The following is a 17,514-nucleotide window of genomic DNA, read 5'->3' as shown; positions in this document are numbered from 1 at the left end:
GTATCTTGCTAATGGACATTTGAAGCCTTCTTAGAGTCCAGTTTGGATAACAAAGCCTTGACTTTTTAGTCTGCCATATGGAAGCTGCTGTTGATAATACTTGCCTTATTTTTGGTTGTGTGAAGCGTCTTGCAATGACTGTTGCTAACTAGCCAATGTCTTGCTGTATTATTCGTACCTCCTGATTTTCCAATAGTAAAAACTTAACCAAGCACATATAGTGCCATTATTTATGGGAAAAGTATCCTGGAGACAAAACCATCTCTGTTGTGGAGATGGTCTTTTGTACTCTATTTAAGTTATATTTTAAATATCTGCCATTAGAAAAAATAAGCTGTGAATGGACAGTTTTACAATTACTTACAGGTATATGTCCTTGAAGACCACAGATAGGAACAAAATTACTTTTTAGACGAGTTGCTGGTATATAAAATTATGGGACCTATCACCTATTTAAATTGTGAATATCGATATTTTCATAAGTAGACAATATATTGTGTTTGACAAACTTGTTTGTATTATAATAAATTATGGTGCATAACTTACTGCTGTATTTGGAGCTATTGTTTGATTTATAGATTCTTATGACATACTTTTGATTTATAGGTACTTACACTATAAGTAAGACCAGTCCTTGGCAACCATTACTCAGTAAAACATTACAGATTTGTGTGTTGTTACATATGTGAACACGATAAACGTATTATACCTGTTGCCAGATACAGAAAGTGCAAGAAAGGAACTATGATCAGAAAATACAAAATCCTAGAGTGGATTCAGGACCTCAGGGGACTGCCTGTGGAGGAAGCCCAAAATTTCTTCAAATGAGAAATACCAATGCTATGCATAATTCCTATCTTCATCAAATGTAGAACTTTGTGGGCTCAAGCTCCTGACTTCTCTGGAGGCGTAACAGGGCATTAGAAGACTATTTTAATTATTAAAACTAAGCAGAAAGTGGAATAGAGAAGGAACTGATTAGAAGAGTCCAGTGTCTTAGAGATCAAGAAATGTAAGGTTAAACACATGAGAGGAGAGGGTGATCCAGGTAATGCCCAACCCACTTGTCAAGTCTCCCTGCTGTAAAAGGCTTGGCAACAGGTCTTAAAGGACAGCATCAAAGAGAGGTAAGTGGGGAAAGCACCCTGCTGAAAGGGGCTCAAAGTGTCAAATTTGATGGAGCTTATCAGAGCTGTTCCTTACAGAGGGAGCCTGAGATCTGCCCGTCTCCATGCTTTCATTAACAGCCATGGCATGCAGAGTACAGATGAAGCTCCCAGATTATTACAAAAGGCATTGTATTTCCTTCGGTCCCCCGTTGGCAAGGTATTTCATGTAAGAGCCGGATAACCTTGAAGATTCGAGTGATAAAATGGGATGAATTCAATACTAATAAACAAGGCTCTCCACTTGTCTGCCTGTGACAATACATTTGCTATAAACCCTCAGTAGGCAGAAACAACCAAGAACCCAGTTGTGCCAGCTGGGCTTGAATGGCCATGAATCACCAACAGAAAGCAGCTGAGAAAAATCCTAGAGTTTAATCACAGACATTTCTAAAGCTACAGCATAGAATTAATTACATTTTACAAGACTTCACAGGCCATATGCATTCATATGTATAAAGGGATAAATAGCAATAGAGAAGAGCTTGATACACAGAGCTAGAACGAGAATAAATGGTTGTGAACTTTCCTGAGGTAAATCTGCCCTGGGAGTTAGAAGACAGTCTCTAACTGCCAAAGCAGGGAGTCTCAGCAAAAGCCTTTCCAGCAGCCAAGATCTCCCCACTGGTTTTAAATGGAGTTTAGGGGTTCATAGACAGGATTGAGACAAGGCAGGCAGCAGGATGGACCTGGACTGTGCATTCCTGGAGCTGGTAGTCCCACACCCCTAACCTGCACCAGCCAGGCAGCTCAGCAGGTCCCCAGCTCAGCTTGAAGGACATCAGGGGTGTCCCCCAAGCCTGTTCACCCCACTGGGGCTGCTTCAAGGGAGATGGCCAGCATGAGAGCCATCAGCTATTCAAAGTGATTCCTGTGTGCAGGCACAATTAGCTCAGCAGCAGTCATGGAGGATGCTACCAGTGGGAAAACTTGCAACTGACTTCTGCCTCAGCTGTTCAGTTCTCTAAAAACCTCTTTATAGCCACCAAGCAGAGCAGAATAAAAAGCAGCCTCACAGAGTCTTGAACTGTTAAATAATAACTCCACTATTAGCAGGCTGGGGCTGGATTCAGGAGACCTGCCATTCTGACAGCACGCAATTAATTCCCAGGAGTTGCCAGACACAACAAGGGGGTTGAAAGGCTCCAGCCTTTTGTAATAAATAGGCTTCCCAACTGAATTTACTATTACCTTGTTACAAGGGACCAAAGACACAAATATTTATTACAAAATCATGTAAACAGAAACATTAAAAGCTCATGTGATCCTGCCTTACCGACAGGCTAGAAACCTCGCTCCACCCATTTCTCTCCCTCTGCACCTTCTTTTAGCAGACTAAATAGACAAGATGAACTGCAGGCAAAAGTATGATATTGAATATTACAGTCAGAAGATTAATCTGGTGTAACAGAGTGTACCAAAGATCTTCAGCTGCACCTTGCATTGGCTGGTGGTATACAGCAGCACAACAAAACAGCTCCTGGCCTGAGGACTCTGCAGGGATAGTTGGTGTCCAGGCAGACAGCCTAGTGCTCCAGGAGGTCCATCAGGTACAGGTTAGGCTTGGAAACAGGTCATGAGAAAGGCAATAAAATAACATGGAACAGGTAGGCACCCTATGATGCTGTCCTCACCATGGCAAGGAGAGAGGTCTCAGGACAGGTCCTACTGCCAGAGCACAGCTCCTAACGGGGCAGTGACCCCAGGGTACAGACACAGCACTGCAGGTGAACAAAGGCCTTCATATCCCCAAACAAAAAGCAGCAGAGGGTTACTGTCACAGAATGGATCAGCTTTTGGTACTTTAAAACATCTGTGACTCCTGCCCTTGCAGTGTCACAGCACAGCAAAGCATCCCAGCTATGGAAGAAGTGTACTGTGTCCCCTTGCCATCCCTGCAGATGGGATTCTCCTCACACAATGGAGATGCCCATCATGTAGACAGCTCCCCATCAGCTGCTCACCCTGACCGGCAAAGAAAAAGTCACCTCAGCTGCTGGAATTGCCCAAAGCACAGCAGAGGAGCCCCATGTGCCATGCCCGAGTCACTGCCTTCATTGTAAAAGTGAGGGCAAGCACACCCTGCCTCCACCAGCCAGGCTGCACACCTAGAAAAGGGCTTAGAAAACAGGTACAGAATTTACATGAGCTAAGACTTTACCCTGCTGCATTCTGCAATGGATTTTTCAGCCCAGCCTCAGGACAGCCAGGCTTTCCAACAACAATGTTAGAGACATTCAACCTTGTGAATTAAATATTGCTGTAAAGCACGTGACAGGCACTGGTTTCCAGCAGTACCTCACTGGTCATTTCTCACAGTCATCTTTGTAAATGGAACCGATTCTGCTGGACTGAGCTCTCTCAGGTTTCTGTCCTGCAGGTACAGACCTTCAGCACTGCTGTGTTTCTGGGGTAAAAGAGGTAAAATAGGAGTCCAAGCCTGAGATGTTGTGTTCATGAGGAAATCGATCAGAGCCTCTGACTAGCACACATCTCAGGTATTTGGGTACTTGGGACCACATGACAGTCAAATCACACAGCGATGCAGCCAAACCAAATTGTGCATTTAGCAAACATTGCTTAAAACAGGCTTTAGCAGAGATGCCTTTCACTGATTTACTTCTATATGAAGAAAATGAAGAAAAAGAGCACACGCTGTGGAGTTTTCCCTCCTTTTTCTTCCTTTTATCTACTTAGGAGTTCCACAGAAAGCCATCTAATTGAACCACAGGTGGTCTCAAGGAAGGGATAATTATGCCCAACAACACAGGCGCAGTATCAGAGGGATCATCAGTATTACCTCATCTTTCAGCTCTATCACTAGGGGGCTCAATTTAAACAGAAACCACCCAACCCCCCATGACATGCTATGAATCCTTAACAGGTCCTACTGAACAGGGGTCAAACGATGTCTTAAACAAAAGCAAAGCATTCATCTAAGAAGTCCATGTTGGTTGAACAGTGATGTTCAAACTGCCCTGGCTCCCACAGCAGCTCCTGCTCTCTCTGCCTTACCAGCTTCACTCCTGCCCCAGATTGGCTCTTGGGCCCATCCATGGCTGCCTGCTCTTCAGTCCTCCTCTTCCCCAACCTGCACAGCCCCAGCACCCCCCATTTGCACTCCTTTCCTTTCTCAAACGAATCACACTGTCTACATCTTTCTGATCTGATCAAATAGTGTCATTAAAATAGCATCTGTTGTTATTTATCACAAATATAACAAGAGGTTATGTGCAGAAAACATGAGCTGAAAGCTGCTTTATAGATTACAGCTGACTCAGGTTAGAAAAGTACAGCCTAAGTAAAGAAAACCAATTTACTTCTTATGTTTGGCTTCTGATACATCCCAATAGAGAAGAGTGTTTGAAATGAATCCTGCTCAGTGCCCAGCACAGCCCAGGCACTCCAAGTGAACCAGAGGTGGTTCTTCCCCTTCTGATGCTCCACGTACCAGTGGTGCGAGTGACAAGCAGCCCTGCACGTGCTGGTGAGAAGCGCTGTGCCCAATTGCCATGAAAAGTACCACCAGCCCAACTGAGCCAAGACAGGCTCAACTACAAGACATCCAAACCATCTTTTAAAGCTGCGTGCATCCCAGAGGATCTCCAGCAGACATCTGGCCACAGCTGGCTGCCTAATCAGCTGCCTGAGGGAAGAGCCACATGCATAATAAACCAATTTTCATTTAAGCCAATATCGCACTGGTGTGACCTTTTCCAGGAGTGTCTATGTGTAAACTCCAGCAATCAACAGCACTAATGCTCAGCAGCTGCGTGCGGGAAGGCTCATGCCTGACAATTCACCTCTCACAGCCAAACCCAGCATACACCAGAGAGAAGAGCACTTTGTGTTTGTGTCTGCGAGCACGGTGAGGGTAGCAGTGCTCATGGGGTGAAGATAAGGATACGCATCTGCAGCCTCGCGGAAGAGACCTGCTTAACATGCAAAACCACCACCCTCTGTGTGAGCAACTGCACCAGCGATTCAGGGATGAGAATGAGTAAGGATGAAATCTGAAGTTTAATTAAACTACTAGGAATTATCAAAGTGGGGAAAACTGAAAAAAGGCACAGGGGAATCCATGGGCAGAAGGCAATGGCCATTTTGTTAGGCTGTCATCTAGCGCAGGAGTATATTAGTATAAATAAAGGAAATCTAAATCTCAAAAGCATCAGGGGGTCTCTGCAGGGAGGATCCAGAAGGCAATCCAGGAGGCACAAAGATAAGAATTAGGACAGCACAGAATCATTTAGGTTGGAAAAGACCCTTAATACCGAGTACAACCATAGTCCCAAGTATCAGAAGGGCCAGCGTTCCTCTGGATCACCATCTCGGAGGGGTCCTACCAGATCCCCAGAGGCCAAGGGCAATGCAGACTGTGCAGAATGAGCTGTCCTTCAGGGGCCACCTATAACCTGCTACAGCCAGAGACCATAAGTCCCCCTTAAGTGGCAGCCAGCAGATGTGCCACAAGAGGCTCTCCTCTTCTCCAGGCCAGGAGAAACCTTGGGAAAGGAAAGCAGTTTTGGAGACTAATGCAGCCAAATAGCACATGTGAACCTGCCTTGATCCCGGCCACTGTACATTGCTGCTAAGGGGGACTCCATGCAGCAATGAGCAAAGGCAGGCCAAGCCTGCACACCAGCAGCAGCACTACCTGCTTTTGTGGGGAGTGAGAATGGAGCTACAAGCACGTCTCCTCCCTCTGCACTCATCGAGGTTCACAACCATCCCTCAACACAACCTCCCATGCCCACAGACAACCTCCCCTTCTCCTCTCCCAGAACACAGGGAGCTGCCCATGCGGCACAACCACTTTCCAAGAGAAAGGCACACCGGCACATTGGTTTTAAGGCTCTATGTGTAATCACACGCATTAACCACGCCACTTCATGAAGAGACAGGAGCTACTGCTTGTTTGGTAACGACTCCATGTCTGCCAAATGGAACAATTACTGCATCGCATCAAGCTGACATGCTGCAAGGTACCCCCTGAGCACAGAGCCAGCCACAGTCAAGCAGAAAAAGGCAATGGCAGAGATGACAACTAATCAGTGCTGCTGACGCAGGTTAAACAAAAACAAACCATTCTCCACTGAGGCCTCTGCACCAGTTATCCTCTTGACCTCCATAAAACTGAAAAGGAGAAATATCGGGTAGACTTCCCCCCCCGCCTTTTTCCTTACAGCTAAGTCTGTCATCATCTTTTCCCTGTCTGTACAAGTCTTGGGGACTTAATGAGGACTTGTCCTTTTTTATGAGGACAAGTTGTTTTCCTCTGCAGTCAGTGATCCCTGGCCTTGCCCACTTAGAAAGTTATTTGATTTATACCAGGGAGAGAAAGCCCCAGATGGAAGATGCTGCCCACAAGCACCCCACGGTGCCCCCTTTGGCAACACAGGACCCACCTGCAGAGACCAAGGGTCACTTGTACGAACAGCAAGAAACTGCCAGGCTCTGCTGCCATCAGAGCTGTGGCTACACTCCAGGGGAGCTGAATGGGGCTGTAGTTGGAACCATACAGCTCTCCATGGTTTTGAAAGCAGCCCCTCTTTTCCCAGGTCTTCTCTGGGCTCCCTCCCCAGGTGAGCACAGTTGTGCAGGACAGTTTGCTGCCCCATGCAGGTGAGTACCATTGGCACTTGCACTTACAACAGTGGGTAAAACTGGGCAAGATCCACCCTCTCAGGTGCAAACAGGGTGGAAATGCTGCTGACTCACACATTTGCTTCAGTCTGGGTATGAAGGTGCTCCACTTTACCAAAAACATTCATAAACCTAACCTCAAGGGGAAACTGCTTCTCCAGCCCCAACCATGCTTGGGTGCCTCTAAGAAATGGATCACACATAATGGCTAGACTGAGGGGCAGATGGAGAATTTTAATACTTTTCATGCTAAAAAGCATATAAAAACTTCATATAATGGATCGTCTCTTCTATCTGTCTTTTACACATTGCGTATCTCACAGGTTTATAAGCTTCCAAAATCCATGCCCCAACATACCAGTGCTCTGTTTGTGCACCAGACTGCCAAATCCCCTATTCTCTGAATTAGCACATGCACCCGCATGCCCTACAAACTGGTGTGGATCCAGACCTGACTCACTGGGTGCCCATTTGATGAGACCCTCAAGCACAAAGGTGCAGGGCCCAGCCAAGTGCTCCCACAGAGCAGGAGATGGTGGTAAGGAGATGACCAGAGCCCTGATTTCCATAACAGCCACTGAACAACAACAGTGATACAAGATCTTGCAGGATTTAGACAGGGTATCCCTTAACCTACATGTTGCATGTGGAAGGGGACAGCGTTCACATCAGCTATTTTAGCGTCTGCTAGCATCTGGGTTCCCATGCTTGCAAAGGAGCCAGCAAGAGGCTGCACTGAATTGCCACAAAAAAACATCATCTCTTTCTACATTGAATTCATTCAGGTGAACAGCTCCTTTCCAAAGATGAACTTGCAAGCTGGACTTAAAAAATAAAGCATTTTTCCTTCTTCTGTTTTAGCATTTACTACGTCTGATACCAGGCTCTGAAGCTTGAAGTGTTCAGGAGATGAAAGTATTAACTAGAAAACGGATTCAGCAACCCTCATCTCCACATGCTCACAGGAGACTGAGCATTTAAAATCTACGTCGCACACTCTTTTAGTATTTTCCATAAAACAAATACATTCTGAGTTACAACGTTTGCTGCACTTTCCTTTGTCTATTCGTCTAACAGGCAAACCGCAGTGTGCGGCACTTAGATTACAACATTCATTCTTCCTGCATCTGCAGCCATCATTCCTCCTCCCCAGGCCATTGGACATCTTTCTCAGCTCACGAGCCACACACCTACCCAGAGCCAGACTGGGACCACAGCATGTTCCCTCCCCATCCATTTCCTTAATGCATCAGTGATTCACAGAGGAACACAGACCCCTCTCGTTAATCAATAGCTTCTGGCAGTAGGTATCAGGGAAAACCCAGCTTTTGCATTCTTACAGAAGACATTCTGAGTTTGGACATCTCCCACGAGCAGCCACCACCCTCAGCTGGGGTCACACCAGGCGTCTGTAGCAAACACTTCAACTGACTCAACACAAATCCCATGGGCCAGGAGGGTCTGGCAGTCTCAAGCAGCTCTCGTATTACAGGGAAAGCAGGTGGAGAAATGAATGTTGCCGTGGGTTCTCAAACCAGCGAACCAGCCTCTTGCTGGTTATAAGTGCCACCATGCCAACATTACCTCCCACCAAAGCCGCTTCCTGCACCTGCAAAGCCCCATCTCCTCAGTACATTCCCAATGGCCGTGTGATGCTCACTGATGAAGTCTGTGACACAGTTCAGACACTCAGGGGCTCAGAAATGGGAGCTGCTCATGTCCGGTGAGCTCCCAGCTAAGCAATGGATGATCAGAGTATCTATCCATCAAAACAATGTTTCAGAAGCAGCTCATCTGGATCAGTCTTTTGAATCACCTCATTCTTGCCAAGACAGCTCAATTTTACAGTTCCTAAAGCAACCTTTCTTTCACATAAACAACCAGGGGCTGAAGGCTGCGTTAGCACAGAGGCAGACAAAGGACACCTGCAAGCACACTAACACTTTGTGAATACAGTTTATACTGAGCTGTGCACACTGTTAAGGTTTCTCTGGCCAGGCTGTCCTCTCAGTGGGTATGGAGATCTGCTTCAAGACCTGGGGCTAGGATAGACAGCTGCTTTCCAGGACTATGGGGGTACTCTCCAGGAGCACTGCCTTCTTATAAGTACTTTGTTTAGAGAACTGCAGTGCTGCAGAAACTGCTCTAAGGATGACTGCAAATACACGATCCAACATTAAACAGCCACTTTAAAAGCCTATGCATGATCCAAATGACCTCTGCCCTCTGTCAGGAAACCCTGCAGGCAGGGACAGATGTGCTAAAGCCAGTGTTATCTGACAAAACTGAACCAAGTTGAACATGACTCCATCAATACCAAATGCTGCTAGCACCACGTCTGGTCACTTGGGACAAGTTCCTGTGGCAAACACAATTGACTTCACAGCAAAACTGTAGAGAAAAAGCTGGGTTATCTTTATGGAGTAAAGATTCAGGAATAAGAAATCTGCTATTTCCAGGGAACATGTACCAACATTCAGGTCAGCAATTTAGGTCACTCTGGCCTTGCTACATTGCCATCTTCTGCTCTGTAACAAGCAGCCAGATCCAGAGAACAATGCCTTAATATGCAAGCGAGGTCATTAACAGGGAGAGGCCAAGAACTTCATTTGATGCTTTTTGTACTGAATGCAAAAAAAGATGAATATGAAACACTAAGAGAAGTTACAAATTGATAGGAAGCTCCAGAATGTGAGAACAGAACTGTAATGTCCAGGAGACCAGGACACTGTACTTTTCCAGGATAGCCATTAATATTCTAGCAGCTTCTAACCTCTTGTAATCTCTGGAAGAATACTGGGAGAGAACAAACTTGCGAGTCCTGAACAAATGTAACATTCAAGACAAAAATAAGGTCTACAGTTGCTTGCCATAGAATAGTTAGGGTTGGAAAAGACCTTAAGATCATTTAGTTCCAACCACCTGCCATGGGCAGGGACACCTCACACTAAACCATGCCACCCAAGACTCCATCCAACCTGGCCTTGAACATTGCCAGGGATGGAGCATTTACCACTGCTTTGCGCAAATCGTCATTATGCTTATCAGGAAACAAAGGAAACCAACTGCAATTACAAATTCTTATGCATTAAAATTAGCGGCTGAGCTTTATTTCATGTAAAATAAGAGCTGTAGCCCCAACTCCACTGGTGTGCCCCACCAGAGGTGACGACGGTAAAAATGGCAGGTGAACAAGGAAGAGTGGTTGCCCTTACAAGACCACCTACCATCAGAAAAACAGGTGACCAAGTATTCAATTCCCAGTTTTGGAAAAACAAAAAATATTTAAAAACACAACCCCAAAACAAGCAAACAACCCCCAAAACAAGCCCCAAGAAAACATCCCAAAACAAAACCCAAAAACACCCCTTCTGCACCCTTCTGTTTCTGGGCACAACATAAGCTTGTTCAATTCCAAGAACCTATAGTGTAATCACACCATGTGAACAACTCACATGGAGAAAAGCTGCTTTCTGCATCCAGCTTGGCAAGTGTCAGTAATGGGAACCATTGAACCTGATCATTCCCCAAAAATAAATAGCTTGGGAACAAAAGGATGGACTTGCAGTGTAAGTACTCAGGAGTTACAGCACTAGGGAAAGCAGAAAGATGAGAAGATCAGAACACAGAAACAGAGCACAGCATGCTGGCTCCCAGCAGCATCTGGGACCAGCACTGGATGGTCTGGTTCTCCGGCTATCTATAGATAGTCATTGGGATTTCTAAGCCTCCACTAAGACTCCTGCATGTCCCATCGCCACATTTCACATGTATTTTATCAACCATCAGTTTTCACTCCCAAGAAGAGGCTGTGCTGGCATGTTTTGCAGCCCAGCACAAGGTGGGAGATCCACAAGCAAGAATGGGACATCTCAGCCGCGCAGCAACAGGGCCATGACAGTGACTGCAGCTCTCAGCCTGACCGCGTCCCAGACCTGGCACTTCACACCTAGCTCTTCAGACACAGGCAGTCAGGTAATCTTGTAATCACACACACATAACCAGATGTTATGATAACTCCGCTGTCTTGGGAATAGCCACAGCTAGAACAAATATTCCCCACATCTGCATTTGCTAGCTACCTGCCTGCAGCACATTGCACATGCAGAGGCTTACTGCTATGCTCTATGTATGTGTAAATGCATATACCTGTATATGCTTGTGTGGGCACATACACATTTGGAAAAGCTGTGTTGCCAAGGGCACTGTCAGTAGCTGCTTCAGTGACAAAATCCAATACGAGACAGTCACATTGCAAACTTGATCCTCCACATGGCTGTTGGAACAGAGCGCTCCAGAGAGCCTCCAGATGGTACTTCTGGCACTGCTTTATTTTATTTGCCAGGGCCACCCTAGAAAACAGTATGCAGGCATTGAGCTAATAAAACTAGCTGCTAGGCATGAAGGGTTAACAGTTCATCTAGAAAGATTAATTTATGCTCAAACCCCATTCTGTTGTCACTTACCATGAGAAAAAAGTTAAGCACTGTAAAATGGGTAGCAATAATTGCATTTCCTTAAGGACGTGTCTGGCAGGAGGTTGCTATCTGTTCCATGAGGTACGTGACCATGATACTGTCATTTTGACAGCATCAATGTATGTAGCCATTAATCTTGCAAGTTAAAAACCCATAAATCTGTTAAACCCACTGTCATTGATTAAGAATTACATTACCACAATACACAGAAGCCTTTTAATATTGTTTTTCCTCCAAAATGAATAAACAGGTCTGTTTGGTTTATCTCCTCCTATGCCGGAGCGATAAAGGGCAAAGCCATTTCATGGCTATGCATCATTGTTTTGGAACAAAATCATACCTAAGAAGCTTGGGAGAGGGGAAAATGAAAAAAAATAGGTTTCCAGAGAAATTCCAGGGCAATTTAGCCCAGCTACTTACTATCTTTTTTTCAAAAGTATCAAACACTGAAGCAGAATATGTCAAACCTTGAATCTTGTAAATTTGGTTAACATCAAACCAGTGACTAGTTCAGCAGGTCTCTTTGTAAGAAAGAGAAGCACATTTGTTGCGTTGGATCTTTATCTGTTGCCTTTTTTAATGTCCTAGCTGTTGGAAATATTCCAGATTGATCAATTATCAACGTGGTGAATCAACCTTCCAAAGCAATGTAGATAATAACTCCTCATTACAGTAATGACTCAATAATCCACACATATTATTAGGAAATCTACTTACTACTGAATTTTGACGTCTGGGTGCTGCTCTAAAATGTAAAAGCAGACGTGAACTTCAGCATACAGACAATTCCATTAGGGTCAGGACTGACGTGCTGATAGTTCAGCACAAGTGCTTTACTAGACCAGTGAACTGACTTCATTTTTCCTACAAAACCCCTATAGTTTAGGTGTGATCACGTCACCGCTTCATCTTGTTCAAGCATTTGATGAGTGTGGGGGAAGGGAGTGAAGCAAAGCAAGGGCTTTCTGATAATTAACTATAAAACTGAGAGCTGCTGTTCAGATTTAACCATCTGCCAGGTTTATTGTTGATGGGTACATATAAAACTTCTGAGAATAAGGACACACTGACAAGAGCTTTCTGGATGATGTTTTTGTGAACAGCCAGTGGGAGACTGAGTGCCCATGGGTATAGTCCCAAAGCAAAACCAACATCCCAGCTGCATTCCAGTAGTTCCAGCAGGAAATAAAAAGGGCTAAAGGACTGAAACTTGTTCAACTCTCCTGCCTCTTCACTCACCTTTTCTTGCACTGCCCATCTCCTTTACCTATGGCTTCAAACAAGAAGAAACTCAACCAGCTTGTCGTAGTTTGTATACAAGCACCTCAACGGAGGGTAATTAAATACAGCGTATGTTCTCTTTTAGTAGTTGTTTACAGCTGAAAGATCAAATGGTTTTCTCAGACTTTGATCTTGATGCTTCTCCTTGAAAAAACACACAGACAAGTTCAATGGACCCCAGTGGCAACTTCTTAGGGGTGATGTTGATTGGATGCAGCTCCCCATGACAGAGCTGCACGTCTGCAGGATGGGGAAACCAAGTCAGTTTTCTGCAGTCCATAAGGGGCATATACAATCAGTTGAATTAAAAGGGAGTGGAAGCTCAGGGTGCGAACCCCAACAAGGCAGCTCAGGAGCAGAAGTCGAAGCAACAGCCTTTCAGCATCTCGTTCAGGCTGTTCTCAATGGTGTGCTGGGAGCTGCTTCATCCCATTCCTGCTCTGAAGAGCTGGCTGACCTCATCGCTAAGTGCAGTACCACTGTTCCTTTAAGGGGAAAGGACAGATATTTTGTGTATCTTTTATTGGCACAAATGGGCCTTATGTAAGAATGTCATACTGGTTTTATACAGTTATCATCAGGAAGTTTTTCCTGATTTTCTGGCTAAGCTCTTGCTCTAAGGACACAAGGCAGGTTGTGTAACTTACACAGTCCCCAGGACCCAGCCCAGCCTAAGGAGACTATGGGAGACTGACAGAAGTCAACAATTTAATTTGCCTGAGGGCTAGAAAGCCAGAAAGTAGAACAAAATCCCCTGAACACCAAGTGGCCTTAATAAATATCCCCCTTCAGAATCATTACAGCTAAATCTTGCTTTTCACAGTATTACACAGACACCAGGAGTCACTTAGGAGCTTGCCAGCTCTCAAATTGGCCAGGAAGCCAAAGTCAATCCAATTGGAATTGGAATAGAAACATTTGCCAGAGTGAAGTGGACCACCCGAGATCAATAATATAGATCCTGGGACAAGGGAAAATTACTGTGTCTGAAGAAGGAAACAAATGAGGAAAGAGAGGTCCCAAATCAATTATTACCAGGATCTGGGGAAAAAAAGAAACAGAACATGGAACAGCAAAATGGTAGCTGTGTGTCTAAGATGCGTAGATACGGGATAAAACATACGAACTATATACATGAAGACTAACTCCCACTCCAAATTCACACAGCTCCTTCCACAAATGTACATGTGCCGAGAGGACACATGGACTGGATTCAAAGGGAAAACAGTGAAAGCCATGATACAAACCAGGAAGGTTCATTCCTGCAAATGCACCTTTCCAAACAGCACAGAATGAGTAGAGCCTGAGCAATCACTATAAGGCTTTGAAAAGGAAACACTACTTCTATTTGCTTTCAGTCAACTTCAAATACTAAATACAGGCATTGATAACCCATTCACTGCAAAAATATACAGATAACAGGTAACAAAAATGGCAGCTAAGGACTTTTAGCCACCTATTAACCAGTGACAGAAGCCAGTTGCAAAAAGTATGGTTCAGTACAGTAACCATTACAAAAATAGGATATGGGTAAAAACTGCAACTCCGTGATGAGGCCAGGCAGATTTTCAGGGATACACACACACACACTCAAGGTAACCTCTTAATCACCCAGCTATGATTTATAGTGCTTATGGTGGTGTCTACTGGCATGGATTTGAGTCTACAAGATCAAATGTCAATAGCTTGCCTTTCAGATCACCTAATGACAACACAGAATCATAGAACAGTTAGGGTTGGAAAGGACCTTAAGATCATCCAGTTCCAAGCCCCCTGCCATGGGCAGGGACACCTCACACTAAACCATCCCACACAAGGTTCTGTCCAACCTGGCTTTCAACACCGCCAGGGATGGAGCATTCACAACCTCCCTGGGCAACCCATTCCAGTGTCTCACCACCCTAACAAGAAATAATTTCCTCCTTATATCCAATCTAAACTTCCCCTGTTTAAGTTTGAACCCGTTACCCCTTGTCCTGTCACTACAGTCCCTGATGAAGAGTCCCTCCCCAGCATCCCTATAGGCCCCCTTCAGACACTGGAAGGCTGCTATGAGGTCTCCATGCAGCCTTCTCTTCTCCAGGCTGAACAGCCCCAACTTCCTCAGCCTGTCTTCATACGGGAGGTGCTCCAGTCCCCTGATCATCCTCGTGGCCCTCCTCTGGACTTGTTCCAGCAGTTCCATGTCCTTTTTATGTTGAGGACACCAGAACTGCACACAATACTCCAGGTGAGGTCTCATAAGAGCAGAGTACAACATCTCAGATGCCAGAGAAGACAGGAGGGAAATTCCATTTTGAACACTTCAGTTTACGCCACAAGAATTGTGTTTTATGGCTGGTTGCAATGAGTTCAGCAATTTTCCTATAGGTATCTCAGTGAGACCTGCCCTTCCAGGCAAACAAACAAGCAAAAGGTTTCATTTGCTCCCTCCACATGCTTTAATTAAGCTTACTGTAGCAATGAGGTATCTTATCAAAGATTGCAATACGGTTTGGAAGGGACCCTGGCAAACTAATGATTTGCCAGTGACTAAAATCAGAGGTTTTTTTTGTTTGTGGATTAGTCAGCGGCTAAAGATGATTCCTTAATTATGAAGTTTATAAAGATAATTTCTTTATTTATGAAGTTTCGCTTGCCAAGGACCCAACCATTTGTCAGTCACCACACTAATCTTGCTGTCTTTCTACAGCCAGATTCCTAATTATTGCAACTTCAAGAAGTCCTGTGAACAATCTCCTCTTATTCAGATAATGCCCAGTCACCCATGTGCAAAACCCAAGTCTTTGCAGTCATGTTCACAGCAGAGTACAGATTACAAGCCAACAGCTTTCAGCTGGCATAGCCTGCTCTGCATACAGTGCACTCTTTGTATTTCTTTTACATGTTCACTGAGGCAGCAGGATTAATGGATGTTTTCCCCACACCAAATATGATTTCCATGCATACGGCACACATTTAAGCAAGCATTCTGGTAGTGCCTATCCATCATAGGTAGTGTCAGTGCAGAGATGAGCATCCTTCTTCAGATACACTCAGCTGAAACCATACCAGCATCAGGAGGACTGCATGGTTTTGTCCATACCCATTTGCTAAGTTCCTAATTTCATTTATATAAAGTTCAAGAATTTCAGCACATTTTTATATAACAGGATTTCTTGGAGCATAAAGTGGGTGCTAAAAAACCCAGCGTAGTTAAAGTTGGAACTAATGGGCGCTTCTGAAATAACAGTACCAACTACTAAGTTAGCCTGTGTACAGTTAGCTAACAATAAAAATAGGTCTGTCACATGAGACACCAGGTCATTTGCTGACACAGATCAGAGCAGCCCTATGGAAGAAGCTCTAATGCAGCTGATTAAAGGCAACTGAACATATGAACCAAAACTTGTCTAGGAGCAGCTTTCAAACATGGATAAAGGCTCCTGGTGGAATTAAGAGCTTTTTGCTAGTTTAGAATGACAAAATAAAAATTGTTTTGGAGCAGTGACCATTGTAAAAAGTTGTACTACATTGCGTTTCTATGTGTCTGTCAATTCGGATGTGATGTTAATACCACTTGGACAAATAAGGACTAATTCAAGTCCATTAAAACTGAAGAAGTGAAGCCCTAGATAACACAGGCATGAAACTGCCTGAAATGGAGATCCTTCCCTTGAGAAGGTGCAGTGCACCCAAGCCATCATTTAGTACCTCTCAGGCAGCGTCCTGTGCTCTCAGCAGAGCAAGCAGCCTGCCTCCAGAGCTGAGCCCTGCCAGGGAGAGCACAGCATCAGCCTCTCCCCACTCCTGGGATGGGGCTTCTCTGCCAGGACAGTGCAAGGAAATAAACAAGACAAGCCTAGTCTGGGGTCACATCAATACCCCCTCAACCTCACCATCACCCCATGCGCTCCCCAGAGGTGCAGCCAGCCAGGCACACTGCTGCTCCAGGGCTCATCTGACAGCAGGAACAGCACTGGACACTGAGGGTTTGGAGAATTCACCCACTGCTGTCTCTGAAATAAGGTGGAAAGGATACAAGGAGCCAGACAGCCAGACAGGATACAAGGAGCACACTGCTGCTCCAGGGCTCATCTGACAGCAGGAACAGCACTGGACACTGAGGGTTTGGAGAATTCACCCACTGCTGTCTCTGAAATAAGGTGGAAAGGATACAAGGAGCCAGACAGCCTGGGGGAGGAAGGGGTGGTGTGGGGCAGTGCTAGGGTAGGTGGGAAGCAAGTGCCCAGATCAAGAGTTCTGATCCCGAATCAGAGCTCTGCCTTCAACCCACCCCCTCTCAAGGGGAAAGAGATGCAGGGACAAACTTGCAAGTTCACTGCATCATCTTTGGTGATGTGGATTTAATTTAAAACAAAACCTTCCTGTGATTGATTGTTAGGACAAACTGCTTACTGGTGTCTCTCCAAATCAATATCTTACTGCTTTCAAACCACTCACAGTTGTCCTTCCCCACAGCAAAAGCCCATGTGAAGTGCCTGTTAACTTTAGCAGTATTTCGCTAAAGGCCAGCAGTGCAGATCCTCCAACACGGTCAATCAATCTTTATGGATTTCAGTGGAGTTACACTGATTTGCACTAGCTGAGTACCTGGACCAGCCTTTTTCCCAGTAGGAGCCTGAGGAAGCTTTCATATGTTTTTCATGTCACCTATAAATCAAGATCTGGTGGCACCTGCAGCCAGCAGGTCTACAGCCATTCATTTTGAGTAGTTAGCCCACAGAGCCATAAACCACCACTAATGTCTGGTTCTCACCCCACATAGGGCTATAAAACAAAACCCCCTCTTGATTAAAAGTTGCATTCAGAAATGCTGCAGCTGGCATTTCACACAGCGATCAACTTGGTATTGCCTCCAAACCCTTCCCTGCCTCCCCTTCGAGGCTCTCCTTTGGAGCAGAAGCAGGTGCCCCTTCTTAGCACTGCAGCTGGTGGTGGTA

Source organism: Lathamus discolor, chromosome 6 (genome assembly GCF_037157495.1).
Source record: "Lathamus discolor isolate bLatDis1 chromosome 6, bLatDis1.hap1, whole genome shotgun sequence".
NCBI classification, from domain to species: domain Eukaryota; kingdom Metazoa; phylum Chordata; class Aves; order Psittaciformes; family Psittacidae; genus Lathamus; species Lathamus discolor.
This window is presented reverse-complemented; position numbering follows the sequence as displayed.